The sequence below is a fragment of the Suricata suricatta genome, chromosome 17 (genome assembly GCF_006229205.1).
Source record: "Suricata suricatta isolate VVHF042 chromosome 17, meerkat_22Aug2017_6uvM2_HiC, whole genome shotgun sequence".
In the NCBI taxonomy this organism is placed as follows: Eukaryota; Metazoa; Chordata; class Mammalia; order Carnivora; family Herpestidae; genus Suricata; species Suricata suricatta.
In genome coordinates this window covers 7,393,571-7,403,590 of record NC_043716.1, presented here as the reverse complement: position 1 = coordinate 7,403,590, position 10,020 = coordinate 7,393,571, and the positions used below count along the sequence as shown (strand labels likewise).

Below are 10,020 nucleotides of genomic sequence, written 5' to 3'. Positions count from 1 at the left end.
GAGGCAGGATCGGCAGCCGCTCAGGCGCTGCCCCATGCGCGGCCCGGGGGCGCGGCGAGGGTCATGGTTCAGCACATGGCGCGGGGCCCGCCGGAGCTGTGAGCGCGGAGGGGGTTCCCTGGCCCGCAGGATGCCCGGCCGGGTCGGTTTATTGCTCCTGCGCGCCCGTGGCCGCCGCCGCCGCTCTTCCCCAGGTGGCGGCGGCAGCTGGAGCGGTTGCGGCTTTTGACATGTTGCCCAGAAGGAGCCTCAACTGGAACGAAAGTCGGTGGCGGCAACTGCTGGCCGAAGGGCTGCTCCTGCTCCGGCGAAAGAACGCGGCGCTCGCGCTCCCCGGGCCACTCCAGACGGTGCGCACGGCCGCTCGCCGGGGCTGCCTTCTCGCGGTCCTGCCCACTGAGCCTCGGGAGCAACCCCGGCTCTTCCCCGCGGAGGCTGCGAAGAACTGCGCAGGAAGAGAGCCCGGGACCGAGGTGGGGTGGGCGGGCCCAGCCTTCCGGACTGACGGCTCCCTCCACCTACCAGAAACCCGGAGCGCCCTGCAACTACAGGCCCTCCGCTGAGCGTTCAGCAACCAACCGGCTCCCGGAACGTGGGGGTGTGGAAAGGGTTTGGGGCGGTGGAGAGAGAGCGGAGGTTGCTATTGGCTGCAGGACAAGGGGCGGACCCACGGGGGCGGAGCCAGGAGCTGGTGACAGGAGCAGATGGTCGGAAGGATGCAGGATTGACTGAGGGTTGGGAGAGGTCCGGCCCCGCGGAGCGGTGCAGTGGTGCGCTCCCGCGCACGGGCTCCCCAGGAGTCAGCCTTGGCGTGTAGTTGCCCTGGTGTCGGGACTCGAGTCCCGATCCAGATGTTTCGCCGGCGGGCCCGAGATGTGCGTGTGTATGTTGTGCGGTAGGAAGGGGGTTGGAGGAGTGAGACTCAGGCCAGAGATGCCTGCAGCCCCCAAACGCGACCATCCCACGCCGGGGTCCCGGAAGGGGGGTACCTTCCGAGACAGACACCGGTGTCGGAATTTTAAGTGGAAAGTTTGTAAAAGGCTGTCAACTTTTTTTTTTTTTTAAGTTTTTCCTTCTTATTCTTTGCCAGGAGTTGATCTCTTTCGGGCTGCGAGTTAACGGAGATCGTTGTAAAGGGTCCTCAAGAAAAATCTCTTTGCTCCCTAACTGGCAGGAAAGGTCGGGGGAGCGAAAGGAGAAAACTAACTGTGAGGTAGAGTGTGGTAAGAAGCTCCGTGTTCAAAAAGGGAGTGTGAACGTCACGTGCAGAAAGTTTTGTCCGGATCTGAGTTCGTTGGGGGGACGTTAGGTTTAAGAAAATGTTCTCTCTCTCTCTCTCCGCCTTTCCCTGAATAAATATTAAAGCCAGCATTCCATGCGCCTTCATTTAGGAGGCGGTTTGGTTTGCTGACCTGTTACACTAATGATCAGGTCTTGTTTCTCAACGTGGAGCAAATCGATCGCTGAGCTGCGCTTTATTCAGTCCAAATCTAGGGGAAGCCGCTCTCCCCAGCTCTGCTGTGCCAAGAGGGCCCTCGGGGCGCCGAGCGGAGCTGTGAACCCTCGCTGCGGAGGGGCGGGCGAGGGGGGCCCCGCGCTGCCGCATTCTCGCCCGGGTGTCTGGAGTTCCGAAGCTCGGAGGTTCAAGTTCACCCCGGTAGTGTTCAGAAAGTTTTCAATGCCTGCACACTTGGCTCCGGCGGGGCCAGCGGGCCTCCAACGCCCGGCTTCGCGCCTTTCCGGGACAGAACGTTCCTTCCGATTCCGACCCCAACGCGGCCCCCCGGGCTGAGTCGCCGCCGGGGTGACTCACCCGGAGCCGCCGCCCACGCTGCATTTCAGGCACCACTGACCTGAGCCCTTGTCCCACCGCCCGCTGTCTGACACCAGCCTTCGGCCGCCTGCCCCGCGCAGTCTCGCTCCTTGAGTAAATGTCCCCAAGCGCCCCGAGTCCCCGAAACCCCACTCCGGTAGCACACTAAAAAACCCCCAACAGCCGGTCCTTAGCACCTCCGGTTCCAAACGGTGCTAGAGGAAGGTGGTGGTGACCCGAGAGTGTTCAGATAACCCAGGGGCCAGCACGAGACCCACGCGCCCCAGCTGTGCCCCGGGCCACCGTGAGACATGGTCCCACAAAACTTCAGGGGGCGGGGCGGGGGGGTTATAATATAAGTAGGATTTTCCTGCCTCTTGTTTTGTTCACAGGGAGGATTTCTTTCCAGCTTTCCTTTTGCCCTGTCGCTGGGATGTTGTATTTGTTCATCAGAAGTGACTTCTTCGCCTAATTTTAAGTTTAATTAATCATTATTTTCTTTCGAACTCTTAAAACACGAGGATGCATCTCTGAGCATTAGCCCGACGCTTTACTTTGGAAATGTAAGAAGGAAACAGTATCTCTAAAGGGTGTGTGTGTTATAAATTCATATTATTGGGGGGCTAGGAGTTTGTTGACGAAGATTCGGGGGAGAGACTCGTAGTGGTTTACGATTTGTGTGTTCAGGCGGATTGCACCTCCTGGTGTGGCTAACTTGAGGCCTTGGTTGGGTGTGAATATTACAATTTGTAAGTGTGTGTATGTTTTTAAAGGATTTTGATACTCCTAATAAAAACGGTCTGTGTCCTGAGCGTTAGAGAGGTCGAGTGTGAAAGAAAAGTCGGGGATTACAAATGCAAGTCGCCGGATATATTTAGGACTTTATTTTTTTCCGGAGGTGAAGACGGGGAGGGGGTGGAAGCAAAAACGTGGGCATCGGAAATTGCCCGGAGCGTTCCGCAGAGCTGAGCACCCCAGAGCCAAGTCGCCGCCCGCGCCCGCCCGCGCCCGCCCGGCGCGCATTCAATCCCCTCCAGAACAATGGGGGAGTTCCTGGTGCTCCCGGCGCCCAGGGGTTTCTGCCGCCCGAGGTCGGGGGGTCATCTGCGGCCGGTGCAGCGGCGGGGCGGGCTGCGAGGCGGCGGCAGAGCCCAGCCTGGGCTGTGACCCGGCGCCTCGCTCCTTCCGTGCACTTGGCTGGTGGGTCCGCCGGGCTCGGAATGCGCCCCGAAAGCCCCCACGCCTGGGCAGCCGCTACAGGCTCTGCCCTCGGCCAACGCAGTCCCTCCCATTTTCCCCTACCGCAGACGCGGAACCCCAGTGTCATCCCGCACAGAGCTGGTGGCGAAGCTGACTGTGAACCCAGCCGGTCTGAACCCTGGCCTTAACCATTGCTCAGCAGTGCAGGGTCCCCTCGCCCCCGAGCCAGGCCAGCAGCTAAGCGCCGCCACCCAAAACTGGAGAAAGGTTTAGTTTTGGTGAGATGATTCCAAATGTTTGCGTTCGGAAATTCTAGAAAGGAGCCAGTTCAATTTGAGCCCCCCTGTGAGGCTCATGTTTTATTTTGGTTGGTTGGTTTGGGATTACCTAATGGGGTGCTCCCCTGGAACCTCCGCCGGGGGTGGGGGGCGCATGTTCTAAACTGGCAGCAAGGAGACAGGGCCGCCTTAGGGGGCTGGTCCCTTTTCCTCTTCCCCCGGGTCCTGCCGACGACCCGCCCTGCGACCCAGTGGGGTCATTCCCTGGCCCTAAAATTCCCCATCCTTAAAAAAGGGGACTTGAGGCCAAAGATCCCCGAGGTACTTTCCGCCCCAAGTTTCTGACCTCGGGAAGGGAGGCGCCCGCAGCTGCTCCAGCGCCCTGCCAGCTCGGCCTCGTGACCCTCGGCCTCCCGGGTCGGTGCCCCACCGCTGCTCGCAGCGGGGCCGTCACCGGAACCCGGGCCCTCCTCCCCTCCCCCGTGCTCTCACCCCACCCCAGCCCCCCAGCTAGGCGGCCTCTCGGGGGTTCGCAGCTGCAAGCTCCCTCCACCTCCTCCCGGCGCTGCTGGAGGTGCGGAGTCCTGCGGTGGCCGCGCCTCCGATGCCCTCCCGCCAGGGGGCGCTCCGACAGCTGGCGGATGGCGGGAGGCGGGGATCGCTGGCTGCTGCAGCCCGCGGGTCACCCCCAGCAGACAGAGGAGACATCCCCCGCTCCGTTTGGGCTTCTGCGGCGCCTGCAGGCGCGCCCCGGAGCCCTCTTGGCCCCCCAAGTGTCTATATGGCCGCATCATCCCCATCTCCCCCGGGGGTGCAGGGTGTCCCCTCTGCGCCCAGCCCCGCGAGCACCCCTGGCTAGGCGGAGGTGGGGCTCAGAATTCCAGGTCAGGTGGCCAGAGGGCTGCCCCTGCGCCCAAGGGAGCGCATCCAGGCCCAGGGGCAGGAAGAGCCCCCAGCAAATCACAGGAGACTGGTGATTGCTCTGATCTTACAGATAAAAGCAGCTTGATGCCCAGATTGGTTCGGTGACTTGTGTCCTGAGGAGTCAACGTTGTGTGGATTCCACCTTGCCCTCTGCCAAATTGGGGTGGGGGAGGGGCAGGGAATGGTGGGGAGACTGAGGGAGGCTGCTTCTTGGCTGGGACATCGTCCCCTTCTGGAAGTCATGGGGAAGTCCTCTCCACATTGTCCCCAGGCCCTGGCATGGCCGTCCCCTTCTCTCCAGGTCTGGCCCTTACTAGTGCACCGGCACCGCGCTGTTCCCGTGTGTCCACCCCGCTCCTCCAGCGTCTCTGTAGGTGGTCCTTTTATTGCCCAGTCTCTGAACGTGCCCTGTCTTTCCTGCCAGGCCCCCAAATGGGATACACCAAAGTAAGCACTACTGTTTCTGATCCGGTGCCTAACCCACTTATTGATTGGCTGTGTGACTTTGAGTAAGTTGCACAGCCCTTCTGAGCCCCAGTAACATTGTCTATGAGGTGGGCCTCTCCTGCAAATGCCTTGAGCCCCTCTTTCCCTCCATTGTACCCCCGGGCAATCCTCCAAGGTCGATCCTGTCTTCCACCTTACAGGTCAGAGCCTAGGGTGCTGGAGGAAGTCATGCTCCACTCTATTTTCCATCCTTCATCTTTGCTATCTTTGTTTCTCATTTCTGATCTTCTCTTGGATTGTTTTCTTCATTTTCTCCCCTTACTCTTTTATTGAGTTGTAAATTCTAGATTGAATATATATATATATATATATATATAACCATTCTTCTGATGGTTGTGGTAGATTATTACACTCATGGACCTCTGTGAAGCGTGCCACCTGGTATCTTTCCCAAGCTCTCACCTTGTGCAACCCGTCTCTAGAACTTTCCATCTCGCAAAACTGAAACTCTATACTTATTACTCAGTAATTCCCCATCCTCCCTCCCCAGCCCCCGGCAAGTGTCATTCTCATCTCTGTCCCTATGAATTTGACCACTCTGAGCACCTCGCATAAGTAGGCTCATACGGGATTTGTCTTTTTGTGTCCGATTGATTTCATTCAGTATTATGTCCTCAAGGTCCATCCCAGTTGTGGCCTGTGTCTGGATTTCCTCTCTTTTCAGGGTTAAGGATGTTCCACTGAGTCACTTCTGCCAAGTGGCTATTATGAATAATGCTGCTATGGGCAAGGGTCTAGAAATATCTCTTTGGAGCCATCCTTTCAATTCTTTTGCCGATAGATCCAGAAATGGGATTGCTAGATCATAGGGAAATTCTATGGTTAATGATTTGAGGGCCACTCCTCAGATTCATTATTCTGCTTCTCGCAGCAGCTCCATCATTTTAAATTGCTACCAACAGTGCACCAGGGCTCCACTTTCTCTCCATCCTCATCAACATGTGTTATTTTATTTTTTTAGGGCAGGGGTGGGCGGGCAGAGAGAGAGAGAGAGGAGGGAGAGGATCTCAAGAAGGCTCCACGCCCAGCACAGAGCCTGATGGGGCTCTCACGACCCGGAGATCATGGCTTGAGCCAAAGTCAAGAGTCAGATGCTCAACCGAGTGAGCCATCCAGGTCTCCCTTACACTTGTTATTATTGTTATTCTTATAGTGGCCATCCTAATGGATGTGAGCTGGTATCTCATGGTGGCTCTTTTTATTTGCCTTTTGCTAATATTCAGCGTGCCTTCGAATATTTTTACTTATCCTTGGGCCCAGGTTAGACGGTAGCAGACTCATCTACAAGAACACAGACAAGGGACGGCCAGTCAATTCAACATTTAATTTTATTTATTTATTTTTATTTTTTAAAAATCTTAATGTTTTTTATTTATTTTTGAGAGATGGAGAGAGACAGCACGAGCAGAGGAGGTCAGAGAGAGAGAGAGGGAGACACAGAATCTGAAGCAGGCTCTAGGCTCCGAGCTGTCAGCACAGAGCCCGACTCGGGGCCCAAACCCATGAACCGTGAGATCATGACCTGAGCCGAAGTTGGACGCTTAACTGACTGAGCGACCCACGCACCCCTTAATTTTAAAAACTGAACCAAAATTGAGATTTCCTGTCAATGCTCTGAAGATCTTGACCTATTTTGTACAGATAGGACCTGTTCTCCATTTCCGCCATCACAGCAGTAAGGGCAGGCAAAATCTCCATGGGCGACTCTCTACTGAAAATCTGCCTTCGGAGATGGTTACTTCCTTTACACAGAGAGAGCATGGCTAGAAACGGATGGAAACCACACCCAGGAGTACACGTGCCCTACAGTAAATTGCTCGGGGGATTGAGAGAGCTTTTGAAGTAACAGGTGGCAGTGTGAGAGCCTTTGAACCAGACTTTACTTACTTATTGGCTAAAAAGGAATCTTGTTGTTTTAACCAAAGAGAAAATCTGCAGTGGTATCTGGGGGCATTGGTGGTTCTCATAACCTGTCTGCAGACACTTATCACGTATTTCAAAGTGATTCCTCTTAAAGTGGCAGGAAAGTTATTGGCCGTAGCATTTGGTTGATCAACCACCAGACTTTCTGGCGTCGTATGGCGATTTCTCTCCGACCAAACCCACTGAAATACAACTAGCCATCCTTCTGACATGTTGAAATAGCTTCACCTAAAATGTTGTCTGCAGTCAGGTGGTTTGGTGCCGTTTTTGTGAATCATCTCCAGATTCTCCAAATTGCTTAAAAAAAAAAAAAAGTAAACGGAGGCTGCTGATTCCAGAGGTTTCCATATTATGCCTCGCTGCCCCTCGCCTTCTCCCCAGCAATGCCATTCTCTTTACTATTGACATGTTCCCCCTCTCCCGTTTCTGACCTTTCTTTTCCATGTTCCACTCTTTCTCCCTCTGGAAATCACCTCTGCAACCTCTTCTTCATTTTCAATTCAGAGCAGTCCCCGGACAGGCTGAAGTAATAGACAAGTGAGTTTCCTGTCGTCACAGACCCTGCACCCGTCTCCCCAGCTCTGCAAAGTGCACTAGGGAAAAATCGCCCATACAAGGAATCATTTGGTGGTTTTTCTTTGTCCCCTTTGGACTTCCATTAGCACTTTATGAAATTCTTAACTTTCAGGGGAAACCCGCCTGAAATCGGGACAGCCGGTGCTTTTTGTGAAGACCGAGAATACAAGGAATGATGCCAATGTTCATAAGCCACCCGTGGAAATTAGTCATGTCCCTGAATGGCGGGCTTCGTCTTGGCCGTGTCCCGCCCAGCGTTTACACTGGCACGCGCCATAGTCAGATGTTCAACCCCATTTCCATCTGGAAGACCCAAACGCACAAACGTGAACCTACCAAAAAAAAAAAAAGAAAAATGAGGTTGGTTTATAAAACCCAGAGCCGCCTCTTTACTTGGTTTGTTTAAGAATTTGTCAGGAGGAGGTTAACAGTGTGTTAAGAGGAACGCACTCCGTGTTGGAGTAAAGCTATTCCGCTCGGACTGCGTTTCTAGCCGTTAGGCCACCTCAACTCACGTGGAGCCCCACGCTCCGCTCTGCGCGTCGGGATTCCTGTTGCTCACCGCCACCGGCGTCAGTGGGCTCCCTCCCCACTCAGAGACCGCCCCCCTCACCCCGTGGGTTTTAGTTGTACACAGGTGTAGCTCCCAACCTTGATTTCATCTGCAGACCAAGTATCTGGCTCAGTCACCTGCCAGCCTAGGACTCTACAGAAAGGAACTAACGACTTGATGCCTCATTTCCATCTGTGAAATGGGGCTGGTAATGCCACATGGCTTAGAGCAGTGCCAGACCTAAACCAGCATCCAAAGGGGGTGAGCTCTTCTTGCCATCACGTCAGTGATCCCTGCGCATGCTTCCCCGCCCAGGGGTCTCACCCTTACAGTGGCTCATGATACTCACGGATTTTCAGGTAAGGAAGTGGGAAGAGAGTGTCTTCAGAACCTCTGGGATTGAAAACACACACAGACCTTCTGATCTACCTCCTAGGAAAGGCTCCCGGCCCCCCTCCATGGACATACCTCCATGAAAATCACTTGCTTGCAGAATAAACTTGAACTCCTGTTCCAAATTCCTGCTCTGAAACTCGGTCAGCAGTTAGACCACTAGGACAGATAAGCAATGATCGAGAGAGATCCAAAGTAAATGGGAAAACGGCACCTATCCCCTCTGGGCTAGCGTTTCCTTGTGCGTCAGATCTTCTGGGAAAACTGGATTTTTATGTGAAATGGCCTGCATTTTATTTTTTTAATTTTTAAAATGTTTTATTTATTTTTGAGAGAGAGAGAGACAGCATGAGCAGGGAAGGGTCAGAAAGAGAGGGAGACATAGATTCCAAACACAGGCTCCAGGCTCTGAACTGTCAGCACAGAGCCTGACACGGGGCTTGAACCCACGAACCGTGAGATCATGACCTGAGCCAAAGCCAGATGCTCAACCGACTGAGCCACCCAAGCGCCCCTTGCCTGCATTTTAAATGTGAGATGATTTTAAATGTTACATTTTTGAAATGGAATTTGACCAGAGCCCCAAGAACTATGAATAGTTGAGCACCAAACATGTATCTTAAGCCTCTGTAATTCCAGCTTCCGACTTCTGGTCTATACAAACCCCTGTTCCTTCCAGATAGTTCCAGAAGACATAGAGGAAATGACAACCTTCGAGGCGAGGGACTGAGAAAAAGCACTCCCTTTTATGGAAGAGAATACTGCTTCCCAAGGACGTGAACTGACTTGCCCAAGGTCGTCTAGACATCAACAAAGAGGCCAACCAGGCCGTTACCCCGCCATTCTACCGCACAAGGGCCTCCCCAGTCTAGGTCTGCCCATAAGGGGGTGCACAGACACTCCCACGTTGTGTGTTTTGTTCTATTTGTGCATTTCCCAGCCCGCCACCCAGGGACCAACTTTCCCCTTCTTTGCGGGTCCTCACTAGCCCTGACCCTGACCCGCCATAATCTTAGACCCATGGTAAGTGGCCAACAAGTTGTTGTTGCTCCAAGTAATTGAAGTAATTAAGCACGCCCGGGTATTGCATTAAAGTGACAACTTACCTAATATGTGTGGATAATGTCAGTTTGTCGCCTGCTCTAGACCCCTGAATTCTAATGTAAATGAGTTTCTAGATCCTTCACTAGCTCCAAACCTTCATTCATTTATTCATTTGGCCTTTCTTGAGCTGCCCCTTGGGCTAGGCGCTGTGTTTGGAACAGAAATACAGTCCAATCCATAGAAGAATCTTGACAGCTTTAAGTGTAGATGTTATAAGGGTATATATTTATTATAAAAGAGAAAAAAATCAGTAATTTAAACATGAACATGAAAAGTGAATTCAGGTGGAAAGTGAGACAGCTGGACACCAGGAAGTCCTCCCCCTCGCTCAGCCCCCTATCCCTCAGAGACAAACAGTTATTTCCTAAAGCAACTGAGGAAGCCTGAGTAATTCCTGCCTGGTGAGCTGGCATTATCGGAGCATAGATCTGGGAGGGGCCTTCAGGATCTCTCTGCCCCATCTAAGAAGGATTTACTGACTTTTTTTTTTCAAGTTGAGAGAGAGAGAGCAAGAGAGTGCATGCGTGCGTGTAAGCAGGGGAGGAGCAGACCGAGAGAGGGAAAGAGAGAATCCCGACTGTCAGTGCAGAGCCTGATGCAGGGCTGGAACCCAGGAACCGTGAGATCATGGCTCGAGCAGAAATCAAGAGTCGGATGCTCACCGCCTAAGCACCCCAGGCACCCCAGGTTTACTGACTTTCTAAAGCAACATTTGATGATCTTCCATCTGCCTTTGGCTTTAATGATTC

General features: G+C 53.6%; 1 long non-coding RNA gene across 1 annotated transcript; it reads left to right on the top strand.

Annotated features, from left to right (window-relative positions):
* Nucleotides 1-7,797: 7,797 nt before the first annotated feature.
* LOC115283065 lies at nucleotides 7,798-9,277 on the top strand. Its single transcript, XR_003904886.1, has 2 exons — nucleotides 7,798-8,133; nucleotides 8,847-9,277. It is a non-coding gene; the product is annotated as an uncharacterized LOC115283065 (long non-coding RNA).
* Nucleotides 9,278-10,020: the final 743 nt, after the last annotated feature.